Here is a 16,269-nt window from a genome sequence, read left to right on the forward strand (position 1 = left end):
GAGTGAGAACATGCTGTGTTTGGTTTTCTATTCTTGTGTCAGTATGCTGAGAATCATGGTTTCCAGATTCATCCATGTCCCTGCACAGGACATGAACTCATCATCTTTTTTTATGGCTGCATAGCATTCCATGGTATATATGTGCCACATTTTCTTTATCCAGTCTATCATTGATGGGCATTTGGGTTGGTTCCAAGCCTTTCTATTGTGAACAGTGCCATAATAAATATAAGTGTGCATCCGTCTTTATAATAGAATGATTTATAATCCTTTGGGTATATACCCAGTAATGGGATTGCTGGGTCAAGTGGTATTTCTATTTCTAGGTCCTTGAGGAATCACCACACTGTCTTCCACAATGGTTGAACTAATTTACACTCCCACCAATGGGGTAAAAGTCTTCCTATTTCTCCATGTCCTCTCCAGTATCTGTTGTCTCCAGATTTTTTAATGATTGTCATTCTAACTGGCGTGAGATGGTATCTCAATGTGGTTTTGATTTGCATTTCTCTAATGACCAGTAATAGTGAACTTTTTTTCATATATTTGTTGGCCACATAAATATCTTCTTTTGAAAAGTGTGTGTTCATATCCTTTGCCCACTTTTTGATGGGGTTATTTTTTTCTTGTAAGTACTTTGTAGATTCCGGTTATTAGCCCTTTGTCAGATGGACAGATTGCAAAGATTTTTTCTCATTTTATTGGTTGCCAGTTCACTCTAATAATAGTTGTTTTTTGTTTGTTTGTTTGTTTTGCTGTGCAGAAGTTCTTAAGTTTAATTAGATCCCATTTGTCTATTTTGGCTTTTGTTGCCATTGCTTTTGGTGTTTTAGTCATGAAGTCCTTGCCCATGCCTATGTCCTGAATGGTATTGCCTAGGTTTTCTTCTGGAGTTTTTTATGGTGTTAGGTCTTATGTTTAAATCTTTAATCCATCTGGAGTTAATTTTTATGTAATATATAAGGAAGGGATCCAGTTTCAGCTTTCTGCATATGGCTAGCCAGTTTTTCCAACACCATTTATTAAATAGGGAATCCTTTCCCCATTGCTTGTTTTTGTCAGGTTTGTCAAAGATCAGATGGTTGTAGATGTGTGGCATTACTGCTGAGGCCTCTATTCTGTTCCATTGGTCTGTATCTCTATTTTGGTACCAGTGCCATGCTGTTTTGGTTACTGTAGCCTTGTAGTATAGTTTGAAGTCAGGTAACATGATGCCTCCAGCTTTTTTTTTTTTTTTTTTTTTTTTTTTTTCTTAAAATTGTCTTGGCTATGTGGACTCTGTTTTGGTCACATATGAAGTTTAAGGTGTTTTTTTTTTCCAATCTGTAAAGAAAGTAAATGGTAGCTTAATGGAAATATCATAGAATCTATAAATTACTTTCAGCAGTATGGCCATTCCATGGTACTGATTCTTCCAAACCATGAGCATAGAATGTTTTTCCATCTGTTTCTGTCCTCTCTTATTTCTTTGAGCAGTGGTTTGTAGTTCTCCTTGAAGAGGTCCTTCACATCCCTTTTTAGTTGTATTCCTAGGTATTTTATTCTCTTTGTAGCAATTGTGAATGGGAGTTCAGTCATGATTTGGCTCTCTGTTTGTCTGTTATTTGTGATTAGGAAGGCTTGTGATTTTTGCACATTGATTTTGTATTCTGAGACTTTTCTGACATCACTTATCAGCTTAAGGAGATTTTGGTCTGAGACAATGGGTCTTCTAAATATATAATCATGTCATCTGCAAATAGAGACAATTTGACTTCCTCTTTTTGTAATTGATTACCCTTTATTTCTTTTTCTTACCTGATTGCCATGGCCAGAATTTCCAATACTATGTTGAATAGGAGTGGTGAGATAGAGCATCCTTGTCTAGTGCCACATTTCAAAGGGAATGCTTCCAGTTTTTGCCCATTCAGTATGATATTGTCTGTGGGTTTGTCATAAATAACTTTTATTATTTTGAGACACGTTCCATCTATACCTAGTTTGTTGGGAGTTTTTAGCATACAGGGCTGTTGAATTTTGCTGAAGGCCTTCTCTGCATCTATTGAGATAATCATGTGGTTTTTGTCTTTGGTTCTGGTTATCTGATGGATATTACTTTAACTTTACCAGTCTAGGAAAACCTCAAACAACAAAACCTCCGTGTGCTTGGATTTGAAACTTAATTAGCTTTTAGATATCTGCATCTATTTGCAGAGAGTTTTGTATTTATATGACGTTTTCAGTTAAGGTATTTCCTCAACATTGCCAAGTTATTTAATTTTATCCCATGCATTGTACACATGAGGAAACATGGGAGCAAGGATAGTTTAAATATAATGGTAAAAACATGGGATTTGGAGTCACTGAAATTCAAGTCATAGCTCCTTTGTTTTCTAGTTGTATGATTATGGGATCATTATGCCAACTTTCCATCCTCAGTTTTCTCATCAATAAAGTAGGGAAAATAATGGTACCTGTCTCCTAGGATTGAGTTCCAGGTGAAATGACCTAATGCAAGCATGCTTGGCAAAGGTATGCTTAATAAGTGTTAGCCATTATTTCCTTGGGGATCCTGGGAACTTTATACCACTTACTTTTTATGATACAGGAAAAAAAATGTGAAATATTTATTTTGAAGCCATGAATAATGTTAGAGAAAAATGCAGAAATGCCAATTGTTAGTGCTGACATACATGCACCTTTTATGTTAAACCAACTTAAATTCAATTTCTTCATCAAAAATTCTGTACTGTGAGAAAATTTTATCTGTCACCCAAATGCATTCCCATTTTGAATGTAACTGGTATGTTTTATTATTGCGACATAATTTCCCACTGAACCGTTTTTCCTCCAGAACATGTGATGTCATTTATAGCTACTGGCACACACATTTCTTCCATATTTTGTCAATTAAGCATGTCATAGAATTTAATATTTATAGTCTTGTATGGTTCACTGAACTAATTGAGGGAAAGAGAAATAATAACATGGGGAACAAAATAAGACATTCTACTTTCACCAAAGAACGGGGATAGAATCCTACCCTGTTGATTTCATTAGTGAATATTAAATGTAATTATAAGCCTTATAATGAACATACTAATAACTTTGTTAAGCATTTCAAAGAACAAATTAATATTTAAATATTTAATATCTGGAACTCAAACTTTCACAGTCATGCTTGCCAAATCTCTCATAACAGACAAGATTTGCCTTGGGAAGCAGATGGTACAGCATGTTTGTGGAAGGTAATGTTGCTTGTTGCTAAAACCTAGATAACACAGAGGCAAACTCATTTGTATCAGTGAGATTGGTATGGTAATATGCACAGGTCACAGAAATTTTTGGTTTTGGTATAAGCAACTATGAGCAGAAATGCATTACCCCAAAATTCCTACCTCAGGATGTGACTGTATTTGAAGGTAGGGTCTTTAAAGAGATCATTAAGGTTAAATGAAGCCATAAGTGGAAGTTTCTAATCAAATCTGACTGATGTCCTGATAAGAAGAGGAGATTTGGACACAGACACACAGGGAAGACCATGTAAGATGCAGGGAAAAGGCAGCCATGTGCAAGCCAAGGAGAGACGCTTCATAAGAAACCAACATTCGTGATACTTTGGTCTTAGACTTGTAGTCTCCATAACTATTAGGAAATAAATTTCCATTGTTAACGCCAACCAATCTGTGGTGCTTTGTTATGGCAGCCTGAACAAACAAATATATAAGTCCAGTCGTTGATGACTTGATCCCCTCAGCTGAGGCAAGGAATCATAGTAAGTTCATATATGTGTATCCTTCCACCTCATTGACTCAATGAGTGAGGAGCGAAGCTGTCAAAATACCCAGAAGGCCCTATCTGAAGGCCTGCTTCTCAGGTAACAGAAGAGCTGGAATTTTCAAACAGATGTCAGGCATGGGATACCAGACTACATTCAGGGGTTCAGAAACCGAAGTATCCAAAGCACAGGTTAAAGAGACAGCAACGTGTCAGGAGCCATGGCAGACAGAAGGGCCATAATACAGGCTGATAATAAATCTAAGCAAAAGTAAATGTATCAATGATCAAATGCCAAGATGTGAACCTGATTCAGACAGTAATTTCTGCTTTTGCAAATGGTTTTCTATATTCTCTCTGTAGATGCATGAACAAGTTCTGAGATGGTTAATGTTGAGCTGGAAGAAAAAGCATGGTACAACGAAAAGGACATTGGGCCTCCAATAAGTAAGTCTGATCTCACATTTCTGGTTTCAAATTATTCTGGCAAATCATTGTTCTATAATACATTAGATATTTATTTACAGTGTGTCAAGTGCTGATCAAGGTGCTAGGGACAGAGAGGAATATGCCATCCAGAGGGACAGGAGAAGGAGATAAGGGAAATCGCAGCAGAGGTTAATTATGTTAGAGCTATAACAAAGCATGTGGTGAGGACTTTCATTTAAGTTTCATCAGAATAAACACTCTGGTGACAATTCAAAATGCTGGATAAGGAAGGGGCCTCGGCATAGCTGACTAGATGTCTCTGGTACTTTCCTTTCCCATGGAGAGGAATCAAAATAGTCAGTAGATAATCACATTTTGATATATCATCTAAGAGAGAACATTTTAGTTCAACAGAGAAGTGATGGGAAGCACTGAAAGCAAGGAAGGAGAAGAAAGCCAGGCAGCCTGTTTGGCTGGAATTGACAGAGGGTCTGGAGAGGTTCCTCAATGTAGGGAAAGGATAAATGAGAGACCCCCAGCAGTCCACATTTTCTCTGCAGATAATCTTAGCCACAGAAAAGCACCTCTACCCTCATAGGGCCTGAGACAAACATAGGGATCTGCCTGGAGACCTTGTGAAGGCATTGCTCCAGAGAGAGAGCTCATGCTGGGTCCCACAAACCCCTGAGTCCCAAGCAGCTCCAGCATGGCACCATTTTGAGAGATCAGTTCTCACCAGACAGTGTTCTTCCCTGGGGCTCAACAGCCCCTGCATCTCCACATCCCTGGAGCTGACATTCCCTACTCATAGCCACCACCACTAGGATTGAGATGAGATTTGCAGTCAATGACTCCAAACCCCACAGCAAAGGGGTGGCCACACATTTTCACATACCCAAAGGACAAATTTGGAGTTTGCTCATGCCTTGGCTCTACACTGGCGGCAAAGCCCATACCGTCAGCCACCTGCCTACCTCTGTTCTCACTTAAAATAACACTGCTCTCCTCAGTAGTGGGGCCACTATACAGCTGCTGCTGCCTCTGCCTAAGAATTCTGCTCAGGACCTATGGATCACCCATCCTTGCCAACCATAATCAGTGCTATACACACCAACAAGGACTCTGAGGGCAGGTCTGTGTGGACCAGCTTTACCCATTCCCAGTATCCAAGCACACCATCTGGGTATTTAGAGATGGCCTAGTCCAGTTCACCACTGCTGGGACCTGAGCACACCTCCTGGGGTCTGACGTCAGATCCATCTAACCTGCTGCTACCATCACAGCTGAAACTCAACTGCACAGGCCGTGGGAGGGCCGGGGACTGGCCCACCCAAGGCAGACACATGCAACCACCAACCCCAACATGGACTGCTTGTGTCCCAGAATGTGTCTTACTACTGCCACTGCCATTGCTCAGGTTGCACCTGCCGCCCAAAAGCTGGAAAACTCTCTCACCTACTTAGGCCCCTACAGCCACTCCTGGCACATGATCAAGCCATCCAAAGGCCCCCAAATCAGCCCACTGAGACTTGCTAATAGAGGCGGCAGCACATGCCCCTGGGACCTAAGAACAGGAATACATAACCCACTATTGCCACCACCAGGGCCCAAAGACTGGTGTCTCAGTCCCCAGGAAAACGTCACCACCGCCTTTATTAACAACCATGCCATAAGCCATGAAGGAAATCACAGACACCACTGGCACTGTTTACAGCTGAAGAAATCATACAAAGAACACACTACTGTATGCGTAGAATCAAAGCCAAAGTGCCCTCCCAAACCAATAGCATAGATACATCTTCAGGAAAAAGTCCTCCCCTGCAAAAATAAATATAAAAAAAATAGGAAGAAGTGACTTATACCAGATGTGAAGATATCAATGTAAGGACACAGGAAACATAAAACAGCAAGGAAATATAACATCTCCAGAGGAAAATACTAATTCTCCAGCAACTGCTCCCAATCAAAAAGAAATTTACAAAATTTTAGAAAAAACTCAAAATAATCATAGTAAAGAAGCTCAGTGAGATACAAGACAATTCTTGTATGCTACATAAAAATCCAAAGGTTACCTGTCATATGTGCATTTTGATGACATTTTTGAAAAGACAAGACTAAAGCTATAGTCATAGATAACTAATCAGTAGTTTTCAGGGGTTAGTGGTAAGGTGATGGGACAATTTTATATTTTTATTGTGCTGGTGGTTATATGAATTTATACATGGGATAAAATTCATGAAACTCGCACCAAGAAGTAAAATTTACTATATGATAATTCTTAAATTAATAAAATACCTACATCAAAAATTAGTTTACTTCATACTTTACTGTATTTATATTGTAAACATGGAAAAGTGAAAGAATTTTGTTCATGGTGTTGTGTGGATTAATAGCTTGTTCCTTTTAGTCACCGAGTAGTATTTCATTGAATGGATAAACCACAGTTTATTTATTTATTCAGCTATTGAACGAGATCTTTGTTGCTTCAAGTTTGGGGTAATTATAAACAAAGCTGCCCATAAATATCTTCATACAGATTTTTGTGTAAACATCGTTTTTCAATTCATTTGAAAATACCTTAGAGTGGCATTATTGGATTATGTAGTAATTATACATATAAATTTATAAGAAACCACTAAACTCTCTTACAAAATGACTATATCATTTTGCATTCCCACCAGCAATGAGTGAAAAGTATTTTTGCTCTGAATCATTTCCAGCAATTGGTGTTATCTTTTTTAAATTTACTTTAGCCCTTCTAAATAGACATGTAGTGGTTCTTATCAAGGTTTGATTTGCATTCCCTAATGGCTAATTATGTTGAATGTCTTTTCATGTACATATTTGTTTATATCTTCTTTGGTGAAGTTCTAGTTCAAGTTCATTGCTCTTTTTACAATTGGGCTATTGTTTTCTTTCTATGGAGTTTTAAGAGTTTTTTTTATATATTCCAGATACAAGCCATTTGTCAGATATGTGGTTTACAAATATTTTCTCATAATCTGTGTATTATCTTTTCATTTATTTGACAATGCCTTTAACAGAACAAAATCTAAAAAATGTTTTGAAGAGCAATTTATCTTGTTTTGCAGAATTATGCTTTGGATGGCATATCTGAGAACCTATCTCCTAACCCCATGTCATAAATATTTTCTCCTATCTTACCTACTTAATATCTTATGATTGTACGCCTTACATTTAAATCTATCATTCATTTTGAGTTAATTTTACATAAGGTGTGAAGTTTAGATAAAGAGCCATTTTGTTGTTGTTGCTGCTGCTGTTTAGGGATATGTAATTGCTCCATCATCATTTGTTGAAAAGACTGTTCTTTCTCCATTGAATTGTTTTTGTACCTTTGTTATAAGTTAAGTGGTAATAGTTGTTTGGGTCTATATCTGGGTTTCCTATTCCATTCCATTTCTGTATGTGTTTAGCTCTCAGCCAACAGTAAACTGTCTCAAATACTGTAGCATTATAATAAGTCTTAAAATCAGGCAAAAGAATTGTTCCCGAGTTTATTCTTCTTTCAGTTTTTTTTTTGTTTGTTTTTCCTGCTATTCTAATTCCTCTACCTTTCAATATATGTATTTTAGAACCAAACCATCTATATCTGCAAAATGATCCTGCTAGGATTTTGATAGGAGTTGTATAAAACCTGTATATCAATTTGGGGAGCACTGACATATTTGCTATGTAGAATCTTTTTATCCATAAATATAGTATGTCCCTTCATTTATTTAGGTCTTTGGTTTCTTTCATCATGTTTTTGTAGCTTTCAGATTACAGATTCTGTGCATTTTTAATGCACTTACTATGTTTCCCAGTCTGGTCTCAAACTCTGGCCTCAAGCAATCATCCCACCTTGAACATACAAAGTGCTGAGATTACAGGCATGTGCCATGATTCCAGGCCTCTGTGCACTCTTTAACTCAAATGTATACCTAAGTATGAAAAAGAGCAGGATAATGGAGGCAGGGATTATAATTTTAAGTCGGGTCGTCAAGGTGATAGTTGAGAAAAGACCTAAAAGACATGAGGGAGTTAGTCATGCTAATACCTTGAAGAAAAGAATTTCCAGTACTGCCAAAGCTCTACCAGTGAAAAAACCTTTAATGCAGGAACATTCTAGGAATAGAGAGAGAAAGGAGGCTAATTGACTGGTGTAGGGCAAATGAAGGGGAGAGTAATATGAGAGGAGTAAGAAAGACAGAATAAATGGACAAGGCTGTATAGGACCCTGTAGGTCAGGCCCTATACAAGACTGACTTTTATCCTTAGTGAAATGGTAAGCTACTAGAGGAAACTGTACAGAGAAGGGCCATCATCTTGTTTTGATTTTAAGAGAACTGCTTTGGCAGCTATGTTGAGAACAGACTATGAGTGATCAAAGATAGAAGAAGCCAGGCCAGCTTAGGTGACTATTGCAGTAAACCAGAAGTGGTTGTATTCTAAAGAATTTGTTCATTCAACAAATAAACATTGAGTAATGGTGGAGGTTGTGGGAAGTTGTCAATGATGCCACCAAAAGCTCAGGCAGTGATCTGGAAAGTGACAACTGTGAAATCAAATTTGGAAAAGAAAAATACATTACAACAGCATGAATAAACCATCTAATTACAAGTGTTAAAATCTAATTAGTATTCAGTTTATAACACCTAAGGTGCAAACAGCAGTGTGTGGGAAGCCTAGGATGCTATTGGACTCTTCCTCTTTGCTTCAATGAACAGTCTATTATCTACAGTAAGTCTCCACAGAAATATGTATGGCATATCTACCAGCTTTGCAAAAGTTATAAGAACTCAGTGTTAGGAATTGGGATATCTGATACAGCTGAAATGGTACTACATGGTAGGTTTATTTCTTAAGGAAACCAAAACTTGAATTAAACTGTCAGTCTTGTTGATTGGGGAAGAGCAGCAGAATTTTACTTAGTGTTCTTTCTGCTGCTCAGCCAATAATATGTGATCCCGAGTCACACTTCTATTTTTTGATGTGTGCATTCATAAATATTTGTCATGGGACCTCATATAATTAAATGGATTTTCAAATGTTTTTCGAGGTACATTGCCCTCCCTCCTCAGAGTACGCTGGCCATTATACTATAGATATTCATTAGGCAAAGACTTACAAGTCTTTAGTGACTTCGTAAGGATGGATTAAAAATTAAATTGGAGTTTTTAATGTTGAAACTTATGAGCTGTTATTTTATTGGGATATATTTTATTCTTCCTACTGCACATATCTGCAAATAGCATATACTCTTTGTATAATCCCAGTACTAGTAATAGACTGTTCACTTGTTTTAAAAAGTAATTTAGACTAGAATGAGGAACTATGCCCTAATTGATATAAAACAGGTTGAAGTTATTTCTTTGATTAGTTTATTTATTTTTTTTTTGCATGGGGTTATCCATAAGGTGACTTATAACCTAATGGAAGCCTCCCGAAGTAAATGATAACTATAGATCTTCTAGCTTGCTATAAAGTCATCGGGTAATATCATCTTAGAGGTAGAAGGATCCCCATTTTCCAAAGGAGGGAATTTGCTCCCCCACCCCACCTCCCTAAGAATTGGTTATTGAGCCTCTGCTCAGACAGTTTCATCAATGGGGAGCTCCTTCATTTTGGATCAACCCAGTTTTATCAAATCTGTCTCTCCAGCCCTTTTACCTACTGGTCCCACTGGAATAAATCAGAACTGGTCTACTCCCTTTTCCACTTGAGAACCCTTCAAATACTTGAATCCCACCGTCCCTGTCCTCTAGACCTTTCCCTGGTCTGGTTTTCTTCCTCTGGATGTCTATATTCAACTTGACTATTGACATCCTTGGTTTTGAATACCAAACACCTTGCCATCCCAGCTGGGCCTTTCCTGGGGTCCCTTGAGGTTTCTGTCTTAGCTTGTCATTTACCTTAACAAGAAAAAGGTTTCACAGAGTTTCTGGGTCTGAAAAGGAGTTCTAAAGGGGAGATAGCCCAACCATCTGTAAGCCAGACTCTCTCTGAGTCATACAGGACACTCTTCAAGTGTGGTAGGGAGGCCAAATAATGCAAACATCATTAAATTTCAGGGTCATGCCACACAGTCCTGCTCCCTAAGTATAATCAGCCAAAAGGATTTGTTGGATTCTTCTGAAACTTCGCTATTCATTCCTTCTCCCCATACGTTAACTGATTAGTTGTTAGCAAGTGCATTGGATAGTAGCAAATTAGACCACTAAATGCCCCCATTTGGTTAGTAAGGTGGTATAATTGGCCCACGAATAGACTAAGGTTACTTTGGATTTCTCAGGGGTCTAATTAGATCAATTAGTCAACCATTTGATCTACTGTTCAATGACTGACTACCAGAAGCAAATGCTAATTTGCCTGGATTTGGTTCATTAATAATACCTAATACTGGCTGGGCATGATGGCTCACGCCTGTAATCCCAGCACTTTGGGAGGCCAAGGTGGGTGTATCACCTGAGGTCAGGAGTTTGAGACCAGCCTGACCAACATGGGGAAACCCTATCTCTACTAAAAATATAAAAATTAACTGGGTGTGGTGGCGTGCGCCTGCAGTCCCAGCTGCTTGGGAGGCTGAGACAGGAGAATTGCTTGAACCCAGGAGGCAGAGGTTGCAGTGAGCCAAGATTGCACCACTGCACTCCAGCCTGGGTGACAGAGTGAGCCTCCATCTCAATAATAATAATAATGATAGTAATAATACCTAATATTTATTGCTTATTACATGTAAGGCAGTGTGTTAAGCATTATGTAATTTAATCCTCATAATAACTTCATTAGGGAAGTTTCATCATCCACATTTTACAGATGAAAAACTGAACATCCATAGAGCACAACTGAGCTGCTCTGGGTCACACAGCCAGTAAACAGTGGAGATGTGATTCAAATACAAACCTGTCTCACTGCAAAATCCCAAGCTCTTGGTCACAATGTTATTCTGTAGTGGTCTATGGACTACAGCTCTGTAGTTGTAACATCAGGCTTAGGGCTCATGATGCAAGTCTGGAGGATGAAGATATGGTGTATGTGGTGAGGTTAGAAGTGTAGAGTTCTGGTAGGTGAGTAGGCCATTTCAGCAGAGATGCTGTTAGTCCATTATTGTGTATCCCTTCATATTTATGCTCAATATCATTATCCAGGAGTGGCCAAGGCCTCCTTTCCGATCCCTCCCACTGATTCCTGAACCTCATTCTTCACGACAAAAAAGTTATCTCTGGATTCCAAGGTGTCAAATATGTGATAGGATAGACAAATTCATCTCAATATGTGAATAAAACAAGACTAGAGCACCTATGTCCCAGAATATTCCTTTCTCTCTCTAGTATTATAACATGTTCTCATTTAATGGAAGACTTCTGGATGCATTCTTCTGCATTAGCTGTCAAACCTTGAAGAATCACTGAAATTATGGGGTTTTCAGAGAAACTCCTAGACAAGCACGTGGAAGGCACATGTTGGATAAAATATAACCTTGGGTAACCTCATTGATTGCAGCTTTCTGTAGTTTATTCTATAGATGCATGATGAAGGCCATCAGTTAAGAATTCAGATATTACATTTGCTTTGCATAAGAACATACACTTCATAGGCAGAGTGGGGGCAATGTTGTCATCTGCAGTAAAACCCCTGATTAAGTCACTTAATTAGGTTAATCAGGTGCTTTGCTTTCCTAACACAAAAAGTTTTACTGAATAGTAATACTAAATTCTTGACAGCAATATCAAAGATAAACTGGTGTGTGTGTGTGTGTGTGTGTGTGTGTCTGCGTGTGTGCGTTTAAATGCATTTCAGATAAGATAATCAGATTACTGTCACAATATTATAGAGTATTTGGCTGTAAAGTGACATATTAAATATTGCTTTCCAATTTTCTATTATAATGCACAAAAGAGGTAAGCACATACTTTCATCAACAGCAATACAAAATGCAATACCATTGGAATGATAATAAGAACTACTTAATGTTAATTAAGAGAGAACTTTTTAAAGGAAATAATTTGGTGTTTGGAACTGTTCGATACCAAAGATCTGCTTCAGAAGTTTAAAGGTTATTTTTGCAATTGATCTCATATAGAGAACTGTCTTCCAGGACTGTTTTTATATTGTTCCAAAGTGAGCATAGAGGGAAATGTAGAAGCCAGGGATCAAAAGAAACCGAGCAATGTGAAAATGATAAGTGGGGCAGATGGAATTAATTTACCAAATAGCAAATATGTTAGCTTGAGTGTCCAGTCTGCACAGTGGACATCTATAGATAGCTTATTATTAATAAACAATATAACATAATTAAAGCTTCACCCTAGTGTTTTTGAGAAATGATGTGGTTACTCATTTGGGAGTATCCATCCAGAAGGGATTATTATTAGTCCTCAATTCTTAGACACAAGAGCCAAAAAGTTTGTTCCTTGGAGGACTAATTTTATTCCATAACATGTAATATTGTCTTTATTAGTTTCCCGGGACTATCATAACAAATGACCACAAATGTGGTAGATTACAACAACAGGAATGTATTGTCACATTGTTCCAGAGGCTAGAAGTCTGGACTCAAAATGTTGGCCGGACCATGCTCTCTCTAGAAGCTCTAGTGCTCTATCCTTCATTGTTTCTTCCCACTTCTGGTGGTTGCCAGCAATCCTTGGCATTCCTTCCAATCATTCCAATCACTGATACAACTGTATTAGTTCGTTTTCACACTGCTGATAAAGACATACTGAAGACTGCACAATTTATAAAAGAAAGAGGTTTATTGGACTTACAGTTCCACATGACTGGGGAGGCCTCACAATCATGGTGGAAGGCAAGGAAGAGCAAATCATGTCTCACATGCATGGTGGCAGGTTAATGGAGGAGCTTGTGCAGAGAAGCTCTCATTTTTAAAATCATCAGATTTCATGAGGCCCATCCATTATCAGGAAAACAGCACGGGAAAGACTCACCCCATAATTCAGTCATCTCCCACCAGATCCTTCCCACAACACATGGGAATTATGGGAGCTACAAGATAATATTTGGGTGGGGACACAGAGCCAAACCATATTACCAACTTAATCCAGTATGACATTATCTTAACCTGATTACACCTGCAATGATCCTGCTTCCAGATAAGGTTACATTCACATGTATCTTTGTTAAGACTTTCACATACCCTTATGGAGGACACAATTCAATTCATAAGAGTATTTGATAAAAGCACTAAAGTTTTAGAAATCTCTTGACTAAAGGAAGAGATTCCAACAGACTACACTTCAATGATGCTATATCTTCAGTACAGACTGTAGAAACTTGAATGAGTCCATTTTCACACTGCTGATAAAGACATACCCAAGACTGCACAATTTATAAAACAAAGAGGTTTATTGGACTTACAGTTCCATATGGCTGGGGAGACCTCACAATCATAGTGATGGAAACCATCAGGTCTCATGAGAACTCACTCACTATCATGAGAACAGAAGCATGAGGTAACTGCCCCCATGATTCAATTACCTCCCCCGGGTCCCTCCCATGACATGTGAGGATTATGGGAACTTACAATTCAATATGAAATTTAGGTAACAACACAGCTAATATGGTTTGGTTTGGTTGTGTCCCCACCCAAATCTCACCTTGAATTATAATAATCTTCACATGTCAAGGGTGGGGCCAGGTGAAGATAATTGAATCATGGGTTGGTTTTCCCTATGCTGTTCTCACGGCAGTGAGTAAATCTCATGAGATCTGATGATTTGAAAGTGGGAGTTCCCCTGCAAAAGCTCTCTTGCCTGCCACAATGTAAGACATCCCTATGCTTTTCATCTTCCTCCATGATTGTGAGGCCTCCCCAACCATGTGGAACTGTGAGTCTATTAAACCTCTTTCCTTTATAAATGACCCAGTCTTGGGTATGTCTTTATTAGCAGCATGAGAAACATATCATTCTGGGAAGCCCTTTTCCTATCTACCACCTCTGCTGCCCAATATATCCCGAGAGTTAGTGGGGAGGGTGGGTGGCATCTTCAGATCATACATCCCATCCCTGAACTTCATCTGAACTCCATTTCACACATCCTTCTTGGTTAGGAGGACAGGCTCTAGAATCTTATTTAGATTCAAATTTTTGCTGACCCCCCCAACCCCAATTGGCTCCATCCCTCAATACCAACTAACACATAAATTGAAGGAGCTGTCGCCATTTCGTTAGCTGGGTTTCTTACAGTGAAGTTGTTTAGCGAATTATATCATTTGATGTCAGACTCACTGCCACAGCCCTATTAACTTTGGAAATCTTTTTTAAATGTTTTCATTAAAAGAAAAATATCCTTCTCGATGCATTACGTTGTTTTATTCATACATAATTAGATATTTAGCTCTTCATTTTGAGCCTAATGATCATCGTGGGATTTGCTTCTTTGACCTTTATGATCATGTGGAAATCAGCATACAATATTTCCTGGGAGTTCTTTTTTCTAAATATTATTTTTGACAAGTGCTAGATCTTTTAACTGATCTTTGACTTAAACCCTGGCAGTTTTATCTTTTATGTCTTCCTTTGCTCTTGTGCATGGGTTAGGGTAGTTTTTATGAAAAGAATGTCAAAACACAGCAAATGGTTTAGAGTAACTCTGTTTATATCTCTTGGTGAGAGGGGAAAGGTCTTGGGAGAGAATTAATAATATCCTATTGCTGCTCAAAAAGCACATCAAACAAATTGATAGTGATCTTGTTTTTCCTGAAAGATAGTACTGAAATTCATGAGGATGAACTAAAGCTGAAGAGGCTAAAGCCTGAACCCTATGAAAGGGCTATTCTGTGCAAGTCTGGGTTGTTCATTAGTGCAAGATGAGAATTCAGAGACAAGATGGCTGGTCAGTAAACTCACAGGAGAAATGTATTTATGGATGGAATAAGGGTATAAGAATTCATAGTCAGAAGCAGAATATGTTTGCTTTTGTCTATATTGTAATATTATTCTGAAAATGTTTGAAAATCGCTTGCTTCCATCTGCATCTCAAGGAAATTCTTCCAGGTTACAAGCTTTCTCTCTTTCTTCTCCACTGGGTATCAATGGGGCAAATAATCACTCCACAGCATCAGCCTGTACATCAAGAATGAGAAAGTCACTCTTTTCTCAGAAGAAATTATAAATTTCATTTTTAATCTGCCTTGATAAAGTTGTTCAAGACTCAGGACTTTCATTTCTCTCAAGTCAGTAAGGCTCCTTCACTATTGTTTCTAGGGCTTTGCTGGAACCCTTCACCTCTTGGCCTCCCAAAGAACCCAAGCTATAGCCAGGCAATCATATATCACTTATAAAGCACAACATGCAATGAAAGCTTGACTTCTAGGGCAGGAAGTGGCATGAATATACCTGCAGTCTGATGCAAGTATTCTAGGAGAATAGTAGTTCTCATTTACAATGAACACATGTACCCGGGAAGGGACAAATTTTCAGAGCCCCAGATAAGGAGGCCAGTGGCCAGGGATCCTGACTCAGCTGTCCCACAGACTCTCTATGAGCAGGCATGAGCAGGCAGCCTGCAATTTCCCCATGTCTAATATGAACAGGTTTGAATAAGTGAAACCTAAAGAACTTTCTGCGCTAAAGTTCAGGTGCTTCCCTACACACTATGCAGCTGTGTCCCAGTGTGGCTTTTGGGAACCATTTCTGTGTCCAGGCTCTTTCTCATGCTTCTGCACTATACATTCCTATTTCCTTCCATCCTCTGCTCCTTACTTATCATTTTTCTTTTTCTCTTTGTTTCTCTAACCCCATTTCTTCCCTTTCTCCTGACCCTACATTAGGATTAAATAAATTCCCTTTGGGATCTTTTTAATATTTAAGTGGCATTTAGATGTCAACAAGGTTCCTCACCTCTGTTCTCTTAACACATCAGCCTTTTTTATTTTAAACCAAATTTTAAAACATATCCAAGAAGCTCTTAATACCCCCAGGTTATGATGAGGCATTCTAAAGATCTTGCAGTAATGCTGTTTCCATCTGGCACTCACAGACTCTTTCACCAGGCTGCTGACATCTTGCAGTCAGTAGTTTCCTAACCTCATTGTTCCCCCTACCCCAAGGAGTTTCCC

This window comes from Callithrix jacchus, chromosome X (assembly GCF_049354715.1).
Source record: "Callithrix jacchus isolate 240 chromosome X, calJac240_pri, whole genome shotgun sequence".
Taxonomy (NCBI): Eukaryota; Metazoa; Chordata; class Mammalia; order Primates; family Cebidae; genus Callithrix; species Callithrix jacchus.